This window comes from Falco biarmicus, chromosome 2, assembly GCF_023638135.1.
Source record: "Falco biarmicus isolate bFalBia1 chromosome 2, bFalBia1.pri, whole genome shotgun sequence".
Classification (NCBI taxonomy): Eukaryota; Metazoa; Chordata; class Aves; order Falconiformes; family Falconidae; genus Falco; species Falco biarmicus.
The window spans coordinates 112,568,856-112,590,145 of record NC_079289.1 but is presented as its reverse complement, the minus strand read 5'-3'; the positions used below and the strand labels follow the sequence as shown (position 1 = coordinate 112,590,145).

The 21,290-nt window shown below is 35.0% G+C and overlaps 1 protein-coding gene across 3 annotated transcripts in view; it reads right to left on the bottom strand.

Moving 5' to 3' along the window:
• The window catches only part of CADM2 (cell adhesion molecule 2), a 671,028-nt gene that overhangs the window by 234,452 nt on the left and 415,286 nt on the right, over positions 1-21,290 (bottom strand). The window lies entirely within an intron of this gene.

Below are 21,290 nucleotides of genomic sequence, written 5' to 3'. Positions count from 1 at the left end.
TTAAGATCATTTTCATAAAAAAGGTACCTCAGAAAAAAACCCCATAATTCTTCTTCTGCTGGCCCTTCTAAGGCAGAGCTACATGAACAATTCAAAGGCAGCTAGAATTGTGACCAAAAGACAGAAGAAAAAAAAAAAAAAAAAAAAAGGAGAAAGACCAAAATCCCTTTCTGCTTTCCCTGCTTCTGTTGTTCACACCGAAAGGTTCTATGTCAGTTTTTGTTGGTTTTGTTTTTTTCACCTTACCTAGTCAGATGCCTCACCAATCGATCGCTACTTAGACAAGTAAAAAAAGCATGGCAGTGAAGGCCAAGTTGCCATACATGAAGAAATTGTTGAAATAATAAAACTTCTAACTGTATGAATGCATTAAAAAATGTCAATTCTCTAGATTTTTTTCCTTGATTTTTTTTGTGTTTTTTTTTTAAATTATTATTATTATTTTTTATTATTCCTTCACTGATTCCTTCTCTATTTCCAGATGTACTATTCTGCATTGTCATCATTCTCCTGGCAGTGGAAACTAAGCAAAAAAGAAAAGCAGTCCCGTGATGAATGAAATCAGCTGTACTCCATGGAAGAGCTCTGCTTTGGTGGAGGTACAACAAATCATGATGCTTCTGCAGAGCTCTTTAAATATGGGTGTTCAACAACACATATTCACCCACAAAACAGCCAGTAAATCTTACATGCAATAAAAATTGCTCCTGTAGTAAACAAAATTAATGGTGCCATTCTAATTTTGTAATAAGTGAACAGTTTCTCCTTCATGCAAATATAAGTTGATAATGAATGCGTTGAGTTCATCAGCCTGTTCATTTTCTTATGCTTCCCCTTCTTTTTCAGTCCTGAGAATTACATCTACATGAATGCATTGTCACTTTGAGCCAGAATAAACATAAGAAAGGTCTGGAGGAAACACACCCTCCCCCAGTGATTAAAAAGCAACAGGGGACTTTATAATCACATTATTCATTCAGAATAATATATATATGTGTGTGTGTATATGAAAATTAAATATGTACTTTTAATTGTTCAGAATATAAACACACAGATATATGCATATGTGAATTATATAATCTTTGTGTATGGAGATATATATATGTGTATATATATATATGTATATATATATAACACACACACATGTATAGTAAAAGAATCCAACCGTTCTATGATTAGACAGCTTTATTTTGAAGCATGAGCACTAGGTAGAGAATGATTACCTATCATGTATCAGTAAATAAAGAAAAGATATAAATGAGGTTGTACATTATAATTGGAAGTAGGACAGGTTACTAAGCTTGTTAGTCCAATTATAACTCTCTGCAAATCCACTAATAGAGGACTAGATGACAGTAACCTTCTTAAAAATGTCATGTTTGATACTTGTAAGTTTTTCCATTGACAGCACAGTCCAATTACAAGTCAATTCGTAAAGTTCAAACTGCACAACAGCCAAATTAGCTGAAAATGGTCTTTCAAGATATAATTCTGCCTACAGAAGGGAACTAGCTGGAGCTGTTTCCATCAATGACCCATCTTTTTGATACCTAGCATGAGGGAAAATTCCTTTTCATTGTCATCATTGAGGCCAGTGTTTCTTTTCTCAAAGGTGAAATAATTTTTCTCTTCCCTCTCTAGTCTCCTTGTCACTCTGTTGTAAAGAGAAGACAATTTTCAACCTATATCCAATATGTTTGAGATTTTTTATCCACTTCTTCTTCTTCTTAATAAATGAAAAGTCATAGGAGGAGACAAGTATAGATAAATGTTTCAAATCAGCATCATCAAGACTGAAATTTAGCAGAGGAAGGCTGATCTCTTGGTTAGAGCACCAGATATGGGATAACTTCGCTTTTTATGCCACAGAAGTCAGTTACAAAAGAATTGTGGGTTTCAACAAACAACATTACAAAGGATCTACATTTGCTTTACGTGCTCAGCAAGTCAACTGATTTCTCTGCATTTCACATAACATGTTCTCTTTTTCCCCACCTAGACTCCTTGCTTGCTGCCTGAAGAGACAAGCTCTTCAAAAAGCTCTTCTCGAAGCAGTATACTTGTAGGATACTAATTTGAAACGTCTGTAACACAATTAGAATGGATTTGGTCTGGCCAGTAATTATTTATGGGTACAATGTAACATGAAAAGGAGAATTTACTGTATTTGGCTGGCACTTACTTTACTTGGCTAAATTAACAAGCCAGTTGGGAAACTGGTAAAAAGGAAAGACAATGACTACTGGTATTTCCCCATGTTCAAGGATTTCTTTAAAAACAGAGAACACATTTACAAGGGCATTTTTCTTTCGTTACTCTGCCTTGCCTTTCTTAGGAAATTGATTTTGGATAAGGAGGCATACTACAGAAAAGTGTGAACAGTGACCTTTGCTGGAATTTAAGGAAGATTTCAAAGACCAGAGAGTAAAGACAAAGAGCGAAGAAACACCATATTCTCAAAAGTCAGGCTGAAAAGTATGACAGAGCCACTAGATTTCTAGGTAAGATTGAGAAACAAACAACAACAAAAAATATCAACAACTCTCTTCTAGTAATCCTTAGTTCTATCAAGATTAAAAAACATTTTATTTTTCTGAAGGCTCTTCTGGTCACAGCATATGAAAAAAAAAAAAAAAAGTTGGCTAGTAAGGAAAGGTCTGGGAGTGAGGGGATCACAGAGCAGCAAAAAGTCACGGTCAGAAATCTCGGGAGAGTCCACCCCGAGGGATCAGGAAAGGGGAGGAAAATTGTGCCAAGTCCTGAATCGTGGCAGTTAATTTTCACAGAACTTACGTTTCTAGGGCATTTTAACACCAGAAAAGCATTTCAGCTGTAGCTGTTTTGCTGAAACAATGTTTTTAAAAAAATCATTGCCTGAATGTAAAAAGCTGGATTCAAATTTCAAAAGCTCTAATACACCCTTTCTCTCAAATATCAATAATACATTGTGCTTTATTTTTCTGTGATATATCTTTCTGACTTCTTGCTTTTTATATGCCAACAATTGTTAAATTACATTCTTTGATAAATGGTGGCTCCAACTTGTTCAATATTTTCTCCACCACTCAGCTGTCTCTATGCTGTTCAATTTTGCGGACATTTTTAGACAGATTTGATATAGCATTTATTTTATTTTTCTCGTATATGTGATTTATTATTCGATTTGGGGTTTTGTCTTTTGTCTTTGGAAAAAAACATGTCCTTCCAATTACTTCAATAGCTCAATAAAGATAAAAAAGGGGGAAAAGTATTTCCCCCAGATGTCCAGCTTACCTAACCTTTTACTTCACAAAATAAGGAGAAAGAAAAAGAATAAAAGTGAAAGGTTTAAGGTCAGTGTTTTGTTCTCATTTCACCTATTACAGGTACTAAGAACACAGCTAGAGGAAAAACCAGCAAAATATCTAAATGTTATAATGACTAAATAGCTCTTTTCAAGAAAAGAAACAAGATGAAAGTCACAATTATGAAGTACATTGCATTGATTTTCTCCTGAATACAGAAACCTACAGTTCCAGGAAATCCAGAGGTCCTCTCATCTTCAGTAATACATTAAGATATCAACAATGCATATGATGGACATATTTATTCATCTGTACTTTTACTCCAGTCTTAAAAACTTTAGCAATCAAGCAATACTAAAAATTATCAGAGAAGAAACATACATTAAAAAAAACCCAAACAAACCTCCCTCCCCAACACTCCCAACATATAATGCAGATTGCCAATTCTCAAAAGAAATGGAGTTATTTTTACACTACCTAAATTTGGATTATTTTTTTTTTTAATTTGATGATGATGATAACTACAGCTTTTTTTTTTTTTTTTTTTTTTTCCCTTTTTTTCCCTTTGGATAAACCGATGTATTATCACTGGTCATTTAGGTCACCTAAATGCCAGCTCTGATTCTCTAACTGGAATTAGAGAAAGCTCCTCTGTGTGACAGAAGGCTTAGCAGGATCATGTTCTCCACAGTATAATGCAAATTATTAGGCTCTCACACGCAGAGACCCATTCAAAGCAAAGGTCCCAGTATGTACCGTAACACAGCATGCTCTACCACCGCCTTTTCAACAACAGCATTTTCCAAAAGCCACTGAAGAAGAAAGAAACCACCGCCGTCACCTGAAATTCTTGGTGGGACTTTGAGACTCCTGCATTCAGGAAGATATTGCTGCCTAGTCGTGGAGAGGCCAAAAGATGACAGAGAAACATGGGACCCTGGGAGGTTCTTTTAGATTAGGATACCATTAAAAAAACCCTAATTACACCTTCATAGCTAAATTTGTTTACTTCTGATTTTTTGACCTCTCGTTTGATTGCCTTTATTGATATGCCTTTGCATTTTGTAGTGAATATTCTTCTTTGCCCCTAAGTTCTGCACACTCTTCTCATGGAGATTTCTACAGTACTAGTTAGTAGCATTTGCAGATATAATTAGAATGCATATATTCCTAGATAAGTCTTCATCTCTTTATTTGTATAACCACTAAAGGTCTGTGCAGTCATGCATATGGAATTATATGGAGTTAAAACATGCAAACTTCTATTATTTATTATACATTTGCATCATTCTATCTATGACATAAGTTCCTAAGATGACATCAGGTAACTTCCCTCAGAAAGAGACACATTTCACTTACTAACATAATCGTTCAATCTTTGAAAAAACAAGAAGCTTTTTCATTCGTTTAATACATTTTTCCCTCAGGGTTTAGGATAAAAAATACAAGTGAAGTGGTATGCAAAATAATATGTGATTCTGCAATGACAAAGATTTGATTCATTTCTTTTATTGCAACTATAACATTAATGGGTATAAATATGGTATGTATTTAATATGTGCTGTATACTAGGGATTACGTATATGGTTATTTGTAATAATTTTTCCTTTTGGAACATACAATGAACTGTTGAAGAAACAACTGAAAAGGGGACAAAAATGCAAATACAGAAGGCTTGTGAATAGTCCAGCTACTGCATCCTCTGGGTTTGAAGCAGCATGAGTTATGTTTGGACTTCTTTTAACAGATTGCTTAACATATTGTGAAAACCTTTGGTGACAGGGATTCCAAAAGCTGTCCAGGTAATCTGTTTTAGTGCATAGTTTTCCTCTCAATGGCAAATTGATTTCCTGACATATAACCTAACCATAATATGTAAGAAACTAGCCCAATTACTTAACCCTTCTCATACCTTTCATGAGTATAAATAACAACAGAACACATACCCCTTCAACGTAACCCTTTGCAAATTTGAAGACTTAAGATCTGCGTGCCTAAACAATCATGTTCTTCCACTTTCTTAACATACGCTTTTCAACTTCCTTTTTACTGTCTTTCCTTTTATTTTTTTTTGCCCCATGAATTTTTTACAATTCATTTACATTGTTTTAAAATCAGGCAAGATATCCAGCTGAAGTGGCACTAGGGCAAAGTGGAATAAATACTTATGATGCCTTCCACCTAGCTCTTTGGCTGTGCACTGCAAAAGAGCAATTGCCTCTAAGAGAACAGCATCACATTGTGTTCCGCAATGATCCCTTAGTCCTCCTTTCCATATTGTTGTACACCTGCCTATTGACTATTTCACTTTCACATATTTATTTTATAATTTCTAAATATCAGGCTTCACTCCTGTCTTTAGAAGATTCTGCTGCTTTCAAGTTTCTTCCCCATCTTGAAAAATAACCCAGTCGTCTAATTCCATGAATAAATACTAACTTGGCTCTTAATCTATGAAATACAAACCTATTTCAGATATACATACTGTACCACAGTATTTTTACATATTTGCTACTCTATTGAATATAACAATTCCTGACAGCAGTAGCAGATGTTCAAATGCAAGATTAACAAAGACGTAAAGGAATTCGACTGTGTTCAGTGTTTTTACATTCAGCCCATAATTAGCAAAAAAAACCAAAAAGCAACTTGTTGCTAAACAAAACCAAACTAATCCATTGTACCTCATGTCCCTCCTACACAAACACTGTAAAACCTGTAAGCAAGACAAACATACTACATAAACTAATATGCTGATTGAAATGACAAACCAGTACTATATACTACTGCATCTAGCAAATATACAAACTGACCATACATCCTGGGCAATAATAGTGGGCTCTTCCGTTACTAAATGATAAACAAAAAATCAAAACAGCAGCTGCTGTATGTTTTTTACTGTGCTCTGTGAGAAAAAAAGTAACATTTACAGAAGTTGTTTTTAAAGCAGACTTTTCTGTATACGCAGAAACTCTAGAAACTCTATTAAATTCTGTTTTACAGAAAATGTAAATGAAAGAAAATGTGGTGAAAGAGCACAGACTTCAGTGTTTTGGTTTTCCCCCAGCAATATCGCTCTACAATTCAATGTCAGGTAATGACAGAATATTTTCTGGTGTTCAGAATCTTTTCTTTCTAACCCAACAGAATACAGATTTGCAAAATAGTAATTACTGAACCCAGATAATGAGAAGCAATTCATATACTGGAATGGAAAAGCTGAAATGACTGTAAGCATCTTTCAAACTTCCTAATATGCTGCTAAAAACATTAAATATTTTAAAACTGTGACTAGATTATCACATGCAATGACTTTTATTATGCCATACTAATCACAAGGTATTGAAGAACATACAGCTTCATTCTATTTTTGAAAAGTAGACTATAAATATAGTAATTTTGTTCTCGATACTCATTATAACTGGCATGATGGAGATCAGCAGAAGCATTTTATAATCTAAACATCACTAGAGTTCAGGATTCCAGCTGTAGCTGATTCAAATTAGCAGCTGGAAACAGATAACAGTATTATTTGTGTATAGCGAAACTAGAAGATGAGTATAGTCATGCCCTAAAGGCTCCTTTTAAAGACATCCAGACAACATGATTTGCCTGTCCCAAAATGCCAACTTTATGCATGTTATACTAGAGCTGGACACATCAAGCAACACAAGTTGCAAGTAAGCAATTTCATAATTTGCTGGGATTCCATAAACATCACACAAATTTAATTTGCAAATAAATAATACAGTTTGCAAACAGGAGTAAATGCAATTTTTATATTTATTTATCAAGGTAATAGAATGTTTTAAAAAGGGTGTATAAAAGCAACTCCAAAGTAGTGGAATGATGAACTCCACGAGTCTGTAAGTGTGGTTCTGTCAGGCAGAGATACAAGTACTCAGTTCTGCCCTCAAGATCTCTTTTAACAGGTATTTCAAAACTTAAACCAAATATTTGAAAATCTTTGACATTCAATCAGCAACTCAGACAACCTATCAAAATTGTTTGTCATGCAAAATGCCCATACACACAATTGCCCAGCTTCCCTGTTTATGTCAGGTCTCCAGAACGAGTAGAAAGGAAAATGTCCTGCTTGGATACACTTAGCAAACTGCTTAGGCACAGCTTGGCTGTCATCACATACCTGACTGGGCACAATCAGCTGTAAGCAGTGAGCTTACATTTCTTCTCACATCTGCAGATCAGTGCATGTAAAACACCTGAAACTGTGCCTCGTCCATGTTGCTAAACCCAAGAGCAACCTGTGACATTCAGGTCTCATGGTAGGTTTTGGGGTTTTGTTTGTTTGTTAATATAGATGCTCTCCTACATTATTACAAACACATTTTCTGAGTCTATGATGCTTATATACATTAATTACCATTCACACTCCACAGATCTCATAACCCACAAAGCTTTATGTGTTCTCCTTTTTGAAAATAAGCCCTATACAACCACGATGAAATCAGAAACATTATAATCAAAACCAAGGACCTAGGTAGGCAGGCAAACAGCTAGAGTTCTCCTTATGTTACTTCTACATTCAACTAATTAATCTACTGCAAACCCTAAGAATGTTTTGAGAAGGCAACTGGCTTTCATCGCACGGTTACTCCTCCTTCCCTTCCCCCCTTCCCTTTTTTTTTTTTTTTTTTTTATTTACTAAATATCATAGCCCATGGGATGTCTGCATAAAGTATACACCTGTATAAAAAGTATTACATCACTTCAAAAACAGACCTCCTGTATGAAATGATTTCTGAATAAGGTTAAGGTGCGTATTAAAGGCCACTGGGACAGCAATTGAAGCATGTGGAAACAAGCACATAACTTAAAGGACAGAGAATGAAAACCTTGAACAGAAAAGTAAGATTCCCACACACCACCAAAAAAATTTAATAAATTATCAATTTAGGCTTTTTTGAGATATCAGAAGGCAGACTTGGGTACCTGGCAAGACTGGTGAAACAATACCATAATAAGGGAAGTGCAGAGCTCAATCAACAGGATTTTCATAAATTTACATGGATGTCAGTAAATATGTGCTAAATCTAAACTCTTTTCCAGTTGGAGAATGGGAATTTCAGATAGTGACTTTTCAGTGATGATTTTATTCAGCCATTAAAAATTCTGCACATAATTTTCTTCACCACCACTTAAAATCACTGCAGGTGACACGTCAAGAAATACACTGGAAAGTTTAACCCTTGTCTTGACCTGACACATTATAGCCATTCCTCCTGAGACCTGGAGAGTAAGTTTCAATATTCTAGAACATGGCTCCTTTGGAAGCAGTGAGCCTTACCTTACAGAATAATTTAGAGACATTAAAATACCTTCCAAATTGAGGAACTGTATGCATTACTCCTGAAAATAGCTATTTATATGTGATGATAATTTGATGAAAATTCTATTAATTAAAAATGCATAATATTATACATATTAAAATTTGCCTTAATTTCTGAAGAGTAATGAAACCAATTTGCTCAGCAATTTTTCATTTATCAAAGCAAATTAAAAACTTTAACCTTATCTATACAGTAATCAAAATCTAAAAATGTAATTTATGTCTTTATGAGTAAAGTGGTGAAGGTGTAATAGCAAATCAATCATGGCGGTTTTTTAAGACCCCTAGAGAACAAAATAAAACTTATGCTAAAGTAGTACTAACCACACTCAAACAAGTTGGTTTCAAACACATACTTCATTATTGCTTCTTCAAAACAAGGCAGACAGACACATTGCTTTCCATATGAATTATTCATTGCATCTGCACCCAGTTTGGATGATGTGGAACTGAGGGTGAATATTTCAACATGATCATATTGCTGTTAGTGAAGTAATATCAAAAAAAGAACTCCTGCTTTTTTTTTTTTAATGTGATTTACTGCCATTTTTCTACATTTTTCTGACAGTTCAAGAAACATGAGTAAAATGTAAGTAAACAATTAAGACTGCATACTATATCTAAAGTTCAAGTATTTGACCAAGAATTTATCATCTGCTATTCATAATCATATTAAAACATAAGGCTAAGTACTATCTTGTTCTTTACATCTAACTTCACAAAAAAGGACTCTGCTTCAGTGTCAGAAATAGAAAAGACTCACTGCCACTCAATTTTGTCAGCTAATATAAAATTTGATGCTTACTATTGCTGTTAGGGTGAAAGGTTGCCTTGGCAATACTTATTGAGCAAGACATATTTTTGTAGCTTGGATGAGACATTTAAATGACAGATTATTTTTACAGAGGTGCACTGTCCAAAGATAAATTTCATCCTTACTATAGATATTTTTGACCTCACACCACGTTTCATTGCATGTTTGAAATTTTACCTATCTGCATTAAATTCACAATTGACTAGTCATATTAAAAACCATTTCATTTCCTGTATGTAGTTCTAATCTCCCTGTCTGGTTTTAAATGTATACATGTGTTGCATATACAAACGAATGCAGTAAAATTTGTCAGCCATTCTACATCTTCCCCATAGTTACAAGAAACATAGCTGAAAATTCACAAACTCAAACAACTCACAATTCCAGACTTAAGAACTTACATGCACCCCTCACCCCTTTTTGTATAAAGAAATATATGCTGATCATGCTCTATTAGAATGAGACTGCAGAAACGAATATGCAGAACCTACAAGCATATGCCTGAATATTCAGAATTTGAAAACTCATAAGACAGCCATTAGGCTTTTCAGGCAGAAAAAGTAATATTAAATTCAAAATCTTAAAAAACTTAAAGAAATTAAAAAAATAGTTTTGAAGAAGCCATAATTGTTCAAATATGTTCAAATATGATACTCTTAATTGCAACTTGAGTTGCAATTTTGTTTGATCTGAGCATTAAAAACATTGCTATTCCTCCTTTAATTATAATGCCATTCTACTGAAATTGTTTGTAGGCAAGATTCATTTAAGAGTTGATCTACATTTACAGCAGCTGTCAGTAGTCCTGGCTCTCCATATCACTCTCAGGTTACTATATGCAATAATACGTCTAAAATGTTGGTATTAAAAAAGCTGGAAGCAGTGTCTGTAAGGGAATATGTAATCTGGAAGCTTTTTGCAGCAAGAAAAAACAAAGTGATTTTTAACACTGGGGACTAAGCTCATGGGCTGAAAAGCTCTGCTTAGGTGGTCAGCAATTAATGTCAGAAAATTACATTTCTATTTAAACTCCCTTCAGCTTGCATTTCATCTGCATTAGATTCAAAAGGGGTGGCTCACAATTTGCCAGTTCAAGAACATCCACAGGCTGCTGACATGAGCTGTTGACATGGTTGTCACAGCTTTGTTCTGTATCGGAGCCTTTCATTACACACCCTTCTCTCCTGGTCTTTAGTGTACGTGTTGGCATTGGTTCCAAAATAGACCAGATGCATTTCATCAACTGCTCAGTTCTGTCTATGAGTCATCAAAATAAGGACTTATTAGAGAACATCTTCATCAGGGTGTGTGTACGCAGTCACAGTATAGTCAGCATATGCACCTGGCAAGCAGACTCACTAATGACGGCACATGGTCCACTGCAGAGAAAGCACCAAATGAGTGAGGCTAGAAAGGACCGAAGTGAGAAAAACAACATCCTGCAAGTTCTTCTGCTTTGGTAGAATGAAAATTAAAAGAGTGAAGCATCACAGCTTGTAGACAGCACAGGATCTTTAAAAACTGAGTCTAGGAGATGTAGCAAGTTAATAAATTGAGATGAATTAAAAAATAATAGAAGACAAAAGAAAAAGATCTTCAGAGTCAAGAAGAAAAACTAAAAACCAGGGAAATAAAAAAGATGAAATGAGAGAAAAGAGGGGGGAAAAAAAGAACAAAACAAAAAAAGCCAAGATTAAGTGGAAAGAAGGGAAGACAATTAAATTCTAAGATCCAGATCACAAAACTCAGAGAAACAAATGTATATGAAACATACTACTACAGAAATCTCAAAATTTTGAAGTCCAGTCATCTGTATTTTCAGCATTTCAAGATTGAGAAAGTATTTCTAAAGCAGTAAGAGATACAGTATACACGAAGAATGACTTAACCTCTACAGTAACTGTAAATTAATACTTAACATAGTAACACAACAGGAAAGTTTTCAACTTACTAAAAATTGCTTGTTTACTATCATTACAATGGTCTCCGCCTGTGCGCGTTCCAACACTGCCACAAAGTTGTTACATTACTCACTTTATATAAACAAACTCCCTTCTTACACGTAAGGAATAAGCAAATAAGCGTGCTTCTTGCACTTCTCAGTTCTCATGTTTCTTTTTCCCTTCACATCAGTGAAAACACTCCCAGAACTTAAAAGAATATGAATGTATAACTATTTATATATAAATTTAAGATATATATTTGTACATCTAAGATAACCATATTCTGTTACAGAAACTTACTAATTATGGTAATTATAAAATATGTAACATCACTATACAATAGATAACATCCATTATTATATTCTATGAAAAAATCTCCTATGAAAGCAATTTATGTGTGAGATATTGGTATGAATGATATACTATATAACTTATAAAAGTGTGTGTGTCCACACACACATTACTGCCTGTAAAGTGTAATGCATTTTGGTACATATGAACGATGAATGAAATCCAATTAGAGTAACATGTACAGTCAATTGAAAAATGAAAGATGAAAACACTTTCGTGGAATCCTTTTGAGAAATTTTAGAATAATATTTTTTTAGGAAATTAAAGGAACCAAGTATAGTCTGAGTGACTTTTTAAAGGAAATGTTGAAATTCTTGGAGTAATCCTCTTAATTACGACTTCTGAAGTAAAATATTATTAGGACTTCTATGATGAAAAATGTGTTACAGTAAAGAAATGCTTTGTGAACCCAGTACATTTCTGAACGGTACAACAACTGCATATTGAGTCTTTATAGTATTTTGATTCATAGTGTGAGTTTGAAAACATCCTGAAGATGTTTCATATGAAGAACATATCCCAGACAAATAACTACCCATGGTATCCCTCATTAATGCAAACCGAAATCCTCCCAGGGAGAAGAGAAGGAAAAAAAAAAAAAAAGGAAAAAGACCAAAAGACCAAACACTAAAGAAGCCTGCAAGACAGATGAAGAAGTTACTATTGGGTATTTCTAACTCATTCCTTGACACCTCTGCCAACATGCATCTTCTAGACAACATTATTACACAATTACAACAAACTAAACAAGCACACAAACCCCCTTTACAGCAGAATAGTGTTTATATACAGCGTTTAGCTTGAATCATTGCTGGAAATAGAGGAAATGTTTTGAAATGTCACCTTTTTGTAGTAAAAACATTGTACAATAAAGTATTCTCAGTGAAAGAATGCAAAAAGGAAGCTGATGTTGCTATTTTTGTTTTGCCAGCGCAGCACAGCCAAAAGAGATTTGTAGTTCAGTGACGGAGCAGCAGAGCAAACTCCAGCTGTGAACATGTGCTCTGTGAGATTCAACCAGGACCCTAGCAGCTAACTGGGTAGCTCACCAAATTATACCAACATGTTCTTGCCTTGCCCACCTCTTGGAGCATGCCAAGGCAGATGGTAACAACAGAGGCATCCCCGTTCTTATCCTAGGAAACCAAACAAACATTTCAGGGCCACTCCTGAGGAGTTTGTACATGCACCTCTTTCATATTCAGTACAACTCTTGCAGTTTAGAAGTTTGCACATGCAGTCAGTCACAGCATAAATAGAAATTGGCAACACAACTATGACTACTCCTCCTTAAAAACCTCATAAGCCTTCTCTTCAAAGAGATTTATGAATAATGGGAACTAAATAATTCATGGCACTGCAGATGCCAGTCCAAATAGCCTCTTCCTTTTTAAGGTTTCAGTTTGTAGATGTGTGATCAAAAGCCTTCATCAGTCATGATAGTGGCATTTGTACTCAGTCCAAACAAACCGTATTTGCATCTGAATGTTTTTCATTGAAATGAGAGATATAATATGCAAGCCAAGTTCCAACTAAAAGGCGTTTTACGCTATTTAAATTCAGTCAAATTAAAGGCTGAATGCAACCTAAAAGGTCTACTCTCAGAACAGTAATTTGACACATCATAAATAAGACACATTTTTTGTTAAGAGTACCTCAGCACTTGTCTGAAAATTTTACACAGCATCCTAACAGTGCTGCCTCTTGAGGAATAACACAGAAAATTCCTACATATAAAGTCATGAAGCAAAGAGAAGCTTAATACACTGCCTCCAGTGCAGATTTCACTTGTACGCAGTAACATGACAGCAAGCACGTAAAAGTAGTTGCTCTGCGAAGGCAATGTTAACCCGGAAGAACTTGCTACTACATCTTTGAGCAAATACCTGCACGTCTTGTATATCAAATTATCTCCCTATATAATTAACCCTGTTTATTAGTAAAGTGAAGATCAGTCTTTGCCATGTCCATTGTCCAGCTTTACTACTATAGTTAGAAGTACCACAAGCCGTCCCTCGAAAAATAACAAAGGCAAAAAAACCAGTCCATAAAGGTCTCAATTATTAAATGTGGAAGAAGTCTCAGATATTTCACCTTGGGAAGAAAAAAAGCAGCAGGACAAATTAAAATTCTTGTTTATGCCAAGGGGAAATAAACACTACTCTCATGAATTGGGGTTAACACTAAGATTAAAAAGTCTATTAAGTGCTTAAATTACCTCTTCTTATGAACCTAAGTGTGGATAAAAAAGATAATTCTTTTTAATTATTATGGGGGTTACTGCTGTTAAACTCTTACTGTTTCCCCCTCTTTTTTTTTTTTTTTTTTTTTTTTTAGGAAGTCTTCCTACTGTGTTTAGCAATGACATGAGCTGGTGAAAGAAGGAAATCAGATATTATGTAAGACCCTATAATGATGCATGTCACAGGTCAGTCTTTTCATCTGAAGTACATCTGGGCTGCTGTTCCTTTGGGTTTGTCTGGTTCTAGTTGTTTGGCTTATTTAAAACAACAATATATCAGCTTGCTTACAGAACCCCCTGATATTGTTATCTAGAATGTATTATATTGAGGTCTTAATTTTAAAGTCCTTAATTTAGTAATTAGTATATGCACCACATACGAGATACACTGTGATGATCCTATTGATGTTTATATTCAATAATATACAACCTATTTAAATATTTAGAGAATGTTTGATTTTAAGGTATCGCTGATTTTGATATGGAAAGAGTTTACATGAATAAAGGGTAATAAAAGGAGGAGGAATGTACGCTAGAAAGCAGGGCTACTCCACAGCACGAAGGTACAGACTTCTCAGGAAAACAATAGGGAATGGCTTGTGGCAGACTAGCACAACACAGCACCAACACTGTGAATGTTAATGAGTAAAGCCAAGGAATAACGCTGGAACATCATATATTGGAAGATGACACTGATGAGGGCAGATGTAGAAAAATGATTATCAACTTCAGACCCCTAGAGCAGCACGAATGAAATGACATCCTTGTGTTCTGGGAAATAAAACAGGCAACTTGGATAGAAATAAAGACAGCCTTTAATTATCTAAAAGTAAATTGGGAGCAGCCCATGATAATTCAGAAGTGGCATTATTATAGAACACAATGCAGAGTTAATTCAGAAATCAGTTTGTTCAAAAACATCAACAGCTGGGTTTAATAATAGGCACAATGAATCAGAAATGAAGAAAAGCTTGAGACAGAAGATTATTGAGCAATTCCAATCATATTATTAGATTTACAACTAAACAATAGCAAAGGACCTGTATGTTAGAATTATTTAAAGGAAAACAATAATTTGGATTGATGAGCTGCAAGAGTGTCAAAAATGAACATTTTTACAGTGCTGTTTTGACTAGTTGTGTTTCAGAGATGTTTGGTTATGCTTTCACCATGGCAAAGGTGACTTTCCCATTCCTTCATTATTTTTTAAATACAATAAATGCTGTCTTGACACCAGACCAAAGTATCATTAAAATGAAAAAAAAAAAAAAAAGCTTTAATGTTAAAAAAGGTTTTAATTACACCATGCTACATTCTGATACTTGTATTCATATTCAGTAAGGTCTCTTTCTGCAAGCTCTCTTACTGTTTCTATAATTCCCATGGTGTATGATTTTTAAATTCCATTACATCTGGGAAAGCACAGGAAGAACACAATCAGACTATCAGATGATTAAAGCCAGTACCACTGGAAAGCAAAAATAGTGTCTGGTTGCAAGTTTAGTTAGAATGATTGGATATTTTATTAACAGATTTGTAAAATTGTACTTTGTACAACACATGGTCAAATTTTACATTTAAAAAGTAAATACGCAAAGAAAATACTGTAGTGCCATGTCTTGTTCTGCAGACAACAGAAATGAACACTGCTAAGTTTTTTGGGGTTTTTGGTTTGGTGTTTTAAGGGAGGAAAACAAGGCTGTGCTGTCTGGGCAAATCTCAGTAACCTGAATATGATTAATATTTTGATTGACTTTAGTAGACTATGAATAAGCAATAATTATACCATTAGATTACTGAAAGAAAATAATAGTGATTGAGGAAAAATAAACGGAAAAAAGGGAATAGGCCTAGGATGATCTGTATAATCTGATATCAACCTTGGCTAGATGGAATTGCATTTTGCAGCATCCTCTAATGCAGCAATTACCAGTAGTCACATGTATATATTATTATATATACTTATCAGGCAAGATTAATGATTGTTGCACAATGTAAATCATTGACAAAATAAACTAACCAAAAAAATTTATCAGTGAGAGTATGCACAACGAATATAAACTTTCTTCAAAGACTTGCTAACTCATATAATAAGATCCAGCAATCAGTATGCAACCAATACTGTCATAGCAAACAGCTAGCTCATGAAGTTCATCTAGTAACAAAGAAAAAAAAAAGAAAAAGAAAAAGTATCGTAAGAACAGAGCAAGGAACTGTAAAATGCTCTGGCTCTTTGTGGGTATTATGCATGGTTCACCTGTTGTTCACATCTATATGTTGAGGATCAATACAACTAAAAGGAAATTTCCAGTAAGGTGATCACTGGCTGTCAATGCCATGATTTTACTCCCTAAACTGCCACATGCAATTTCATACTTTCACCCTAAAATTCAGTGGTGTATTGAGAAGCAGCATGTAACTTTATCAAGAATTACGTTTTTAAAAGCTGCATAGTTCATTCAAGTATAGAAAATCATTTGTTATTCTAGATCTCTGAAAGCAGTAAAGCAACTGCCACTGAGGAGTACGGGGTCATTTATAAATATACAATTATATGCAAGACAGACAGATGAAGGTCTTCTTCAAGCTTAATGTCAGAGCCAGTGCAGAGTCATCAAAAGTCCATGAAAAACTATAGTAACAATAATCCTAGGTAATTTAAAAACATGCAGTTCAGAGTACTGGAGAAAACATTAAGGACATAAAAGTGTAATAGTAATTAAGAGAATTAAATACCAGAAGACAGTCATCTTGACATGCTACATTATTTAACATTAGGCCTTTTTATACAGGAACTATAAAATTTTAGAAAGACATATAGATTTATTTAGACCATAATTACATTTTGAATGAAGTGACCATAAATCTAGAGTGAATGTTCCTGTACTCTCATGCTCATTCCTCAACCACTTGTGGTGCCCAGACCATCACCCCCCTTTTATGCCAGGATCAATACATTTTCAACTGCATGAAGAGTCAGATGAAGGGACTGATGCAGCTGAAACTAATTTCTTTGCATTGCTGTGTTTTGGATTCAGTTGTGGTTTGGACTTAAATTTATCTTTGTGGATCTAATTACAAACTACATTCCTTCACTATATATAACTATAACTGTTTTATATGTCACTGTCATAAAAAGCAATATTGCCCTTCCCTTCCATCTTTAATGTGCAAATATTATATAACATGCATTATAATTAATGTCAGGAACGTCAAACAGCTATCAGATATAATCTACACCTTGCCTCACAAATAAGAAATGAATACTAACGTAAGAAAACCAAATAAAACCACCATACAACTTGAAAATTTTGGCATCTGTGAACAGGAGATATTTAACAAAGCTAATTTGTAATTAGTTTGCTAAATTTGACTGAAGTTCAAAGTTGTAGCTTTAGAGGAACGTACTTCTGACAGATCATAAATTTACTATCAGTAATAGAGCTACTGAAGACAGAACATAAGATTACTAACACTTCTTATAATGTTATTCTAACATATATTTAAATTTTGACTGAAGTGGTCCAAAAGAAGGTAAGGGATTGTGGGGTATGGGAGGAGGAAGCCCACATTTTATATTAAATCAGCCAATCAATTTATCAGTTGGGAAATAGTGTAATAAAATAATGAAAGGTATAGTAAAATTTATCCAATTTCTTTTGAACTTTATTCCCTGAATATGAAAAATCTGCTTCTATGAAATTATACTAAACTTTCAACTGCAAAAAGGAGCCACTTTTCTAAGGCAGGGTTTAATTAATTTATGAAATTACTGCTGTGAAAGTTCACTGAGACAAGTATTAAAGCTGCTTTTTAAAAGGGCTGGATAATTTTCTGATAATAAACAACAGTGGCAGCTTTGTAAGCAAAGACAGTGATGTAAGAGTAATTAAATCTATTGCTTCAAGGTATAAGTAGAATCCCTCTGCCCAAAGTACAGCATGAATATTATTAATAACATTTTCTTCATACCATAAAAGTAAACTCCTAGGTGAATTATGTTACCTGTCCCGCCTCTTAACCTGTTTGTCGCTGCCAAGGGCAGCATATGAGACTAGAGAAATCCCTGGGTTGACTTGGTCTGGCAGTCCCTACTTTTCTATGTGAGGTGCTACAATGCTATCAGAAAGGGAAAAGCAGAACTAAACCTCCCTCTTCAAATACCCTTCATCTAGTCAAACTCTAGAAGACTACACCTTCGTTAGTATTATCCACGTAATGCTAAATCATTTGCCATAAATAAAAGTGAGCATGACAAATTACTCAATAAAAGGAAATACAGACTAAACAAATTTTACATTTTCCAACTATCTTCTTGAAATTCCTATACTGTTGCTTCTTTTTCAATAGTGTAACTGAGAAGAGAGCGGAGAAAGCACATTATGCAAAAAAGGGGTTGGAAAACATGGAAAAGGTACATTGCATACTTATGAAATACTTATTTTTAATTGCTAAAAAGAATTACAATTTTTTAAAATTTATTTGGACACTGGCAATGTAACATATGCACATTACTTCCTGCTTTAATACTTAAATACCTTCTTCTGTGACCAAACACTTCAATAAGCTAAAACATTAGAAAATGTGAATAAAAGCTATTGATCCAGCAAAATTAATAAAAGTGAGGAAAAGCGGAAGGAAGCGCATATATGTGGAAAGCCATAAAAACATGACACAAAATTTGACTGTCTTTGCCTTATCCAGATATTTAGCAGAAAACTTACAGCTTTAAGACAACACCTTTCAGAATACTTCACAGTAAGTCTATTACGAATACTGAGGAAGCCCACAAAAGTTAAGTTTATTAGTGTGCACCTATTAAATGATTGAAAGAGGACTTCGACATTTTATTAAACATATGTGATGTCAAATAGATTTGCAACCTGATCACTTTTTGGCACCTATTGTCATATATATACAACAAGAAATAAAATAGTAAATATAATTAACAACTATTTGGTAGGAGCAGTCCAGCAATGTTGCTTGAAACCAGTAAGGCATGTAAAAATAGTGTCCCACAAACAGAAAACACCTCTACGAAAGGAAATGGTGAGTCAAATAACATTAAGCCAATAAAGCAGGCAAGCTACAGGAACCTGCCATATTTCCTGATGAATGTTTTTTGTACTTTGTAATACAGTAACTGGGAGGACAGTTTGTGAAGAACTGCAGCCAAAAGACGGCTGACCCGCACCTGGAGTCCAGGCGGCCGCACTATTGATCCCTGCAGCACCGCCGCTGGTAAGGCACTCATCATTAAGGAATCAAAGCTGAAAATCCCTCACTGCTGAGGTGTCCCTGGAACTTGTCAGCGAGGCTGCTGAGAATGGGCACGCTGGTTCTGCCACTTCTTTCCTTCCAATTACTGCAAAGAGCGGTCAGGAGAAGCTAAGCCATGCTGCCTGCTGCCCCTGCTCCTTTTCAGAGCAAGGGCACGCGCTTCCTCAACCTCTTACACTCCTCGGCTCTCGCGAACAAGCGACAGCAGCAACACGGACTACAAACAGGTTGCAGAACCCCTATAACAAGAATCTGAGTAAATGCATTTTGAGTTAGATTCAATATTCTCCCATGCCCCCAGGCTTTCAGGAGTTGCCATCTGCCGCAGCATCAGTATAATGTGCCTTTCTGAGTTCCTTCGTCTGCAGTTTCTGTACTCTATGAACAGAAGTTGTATCTATATTCAGAGTTCACAGAGTAAAAATAAAATAACCAGCTTTTTTCCTGTGACAATTTTCATCTCAGTGACATAAACGAGACAGAAGTAGAAAACTAAATTGAGAGCTTTGAGAGCTTTTCTAGTTTCCTACATTTTTCACTCATGAATTAAAACCAGTTATCTGCAAAAAGAAAGAAAAAAAAATAGAAGCTCCACCTCCCTTTTACTGTTAACAGCTTTGTTTTATTAATGGTAGGCTTAGTTAAAATATATTAATAGTCATCCTATCCATTTAGGTTTAAGAGAGATCTTCAGAATTGCTAACAGAGCCATGATTTTAGAAGACAGTTTTCAACAGATACCCAGGTTCAGAACCGTGTTCACTCCATTTACCTTGACAGTAATTCATGAGCTTGGTCAAAGCCTTTTCTGTTATAACAGATGGTCATTTCATTCTAGGAATTATATATATTTTTATGCAAAAAGAAAACACACAGACATTTATTTTTATTGTCTAGATTTACTGTATCTCTAACAACAGCTTTGCAAGTGAACATGTTTTGACCAGGGTTTAGACCAGACGACCTCCAGAGGTCTATCCCAACCTAAACTATTCTATGGCTGATTAAGTTCTTGCTATAATGCAATATAATTCATAGATAGAGGTAAAATATTTTATGAAATCAGTTGGAAGGCACGGAAACAGTAACATACATTTACCATTAAAAAAAAAAAAAAAAAAGACTAAGAAACAAAAGTGGATTAGTAAAGTGGGTGTAGCTCACAGTTTCTCTCTTGCCGTCCCAATGGCTGAGAGGACTGTAAAAAAAATTACCCATGTGCAGTCAGCACAGTATGGTAGCACATCCAGGCTGCTTTGTGGCTCAGCAGAAAACACTGGCATCCATCCATCTTCACCTCAGCTTTACAATCCCTGCTAAAATCTGAGCTTTATTTCTCTCTTGCAATAAATGTGATGGCAGACGTGCCAGCTTCAAGCCTGGCACCCTAGCACACAGGGCTAAGAAGTTGCTCGCTGGCTAAGGGCATTACAGATATCACTGCTGGGAGCTGTAGCCTGGTTTCCTTTAATAAACTGTACATAGACGCTATCATGGAATCCTTTGAAGAGTGAGAAGCTAGTCACCCCAGGCAATCATCACCTCAGAAAAGTCATTATCACAATCTGCTCTTGCAGCAGATGGAGAACTTTAGCCATGAGGGTACTCAAAAACTGGGACATGGTGCCAGAGAAACTGAGGAATCTCAGATTCTTGGAGAAGCTCAACAGTTGTTCAATTAAGGCCCATAGTAACCCCATCTAACCTTAACATTATGATTGCTTTGCTCATGGGGCTGATCATGTGACCTCCAGAGGACTTTTCCAGCCTACAGTTACTCCATCATTAGCTCCATAATGTATCACTAATATTACCCAAAATAATCTCATCTCCGAGTTTGCACTGCTGAACTTCAGCTTTATCTTGGTTATTTTATAAGAAATGATACACTTGGTACATTGAAGAACTAAAAGGACTTTTGATCACAGTAGAAAAAGAATGCTGTATCTCCTCATACAATTACAGTTCTAGTATTTACTAATTGCCCTGATTCTTAAATCACCTAGAGAAAAAAACGTTAAAGCCA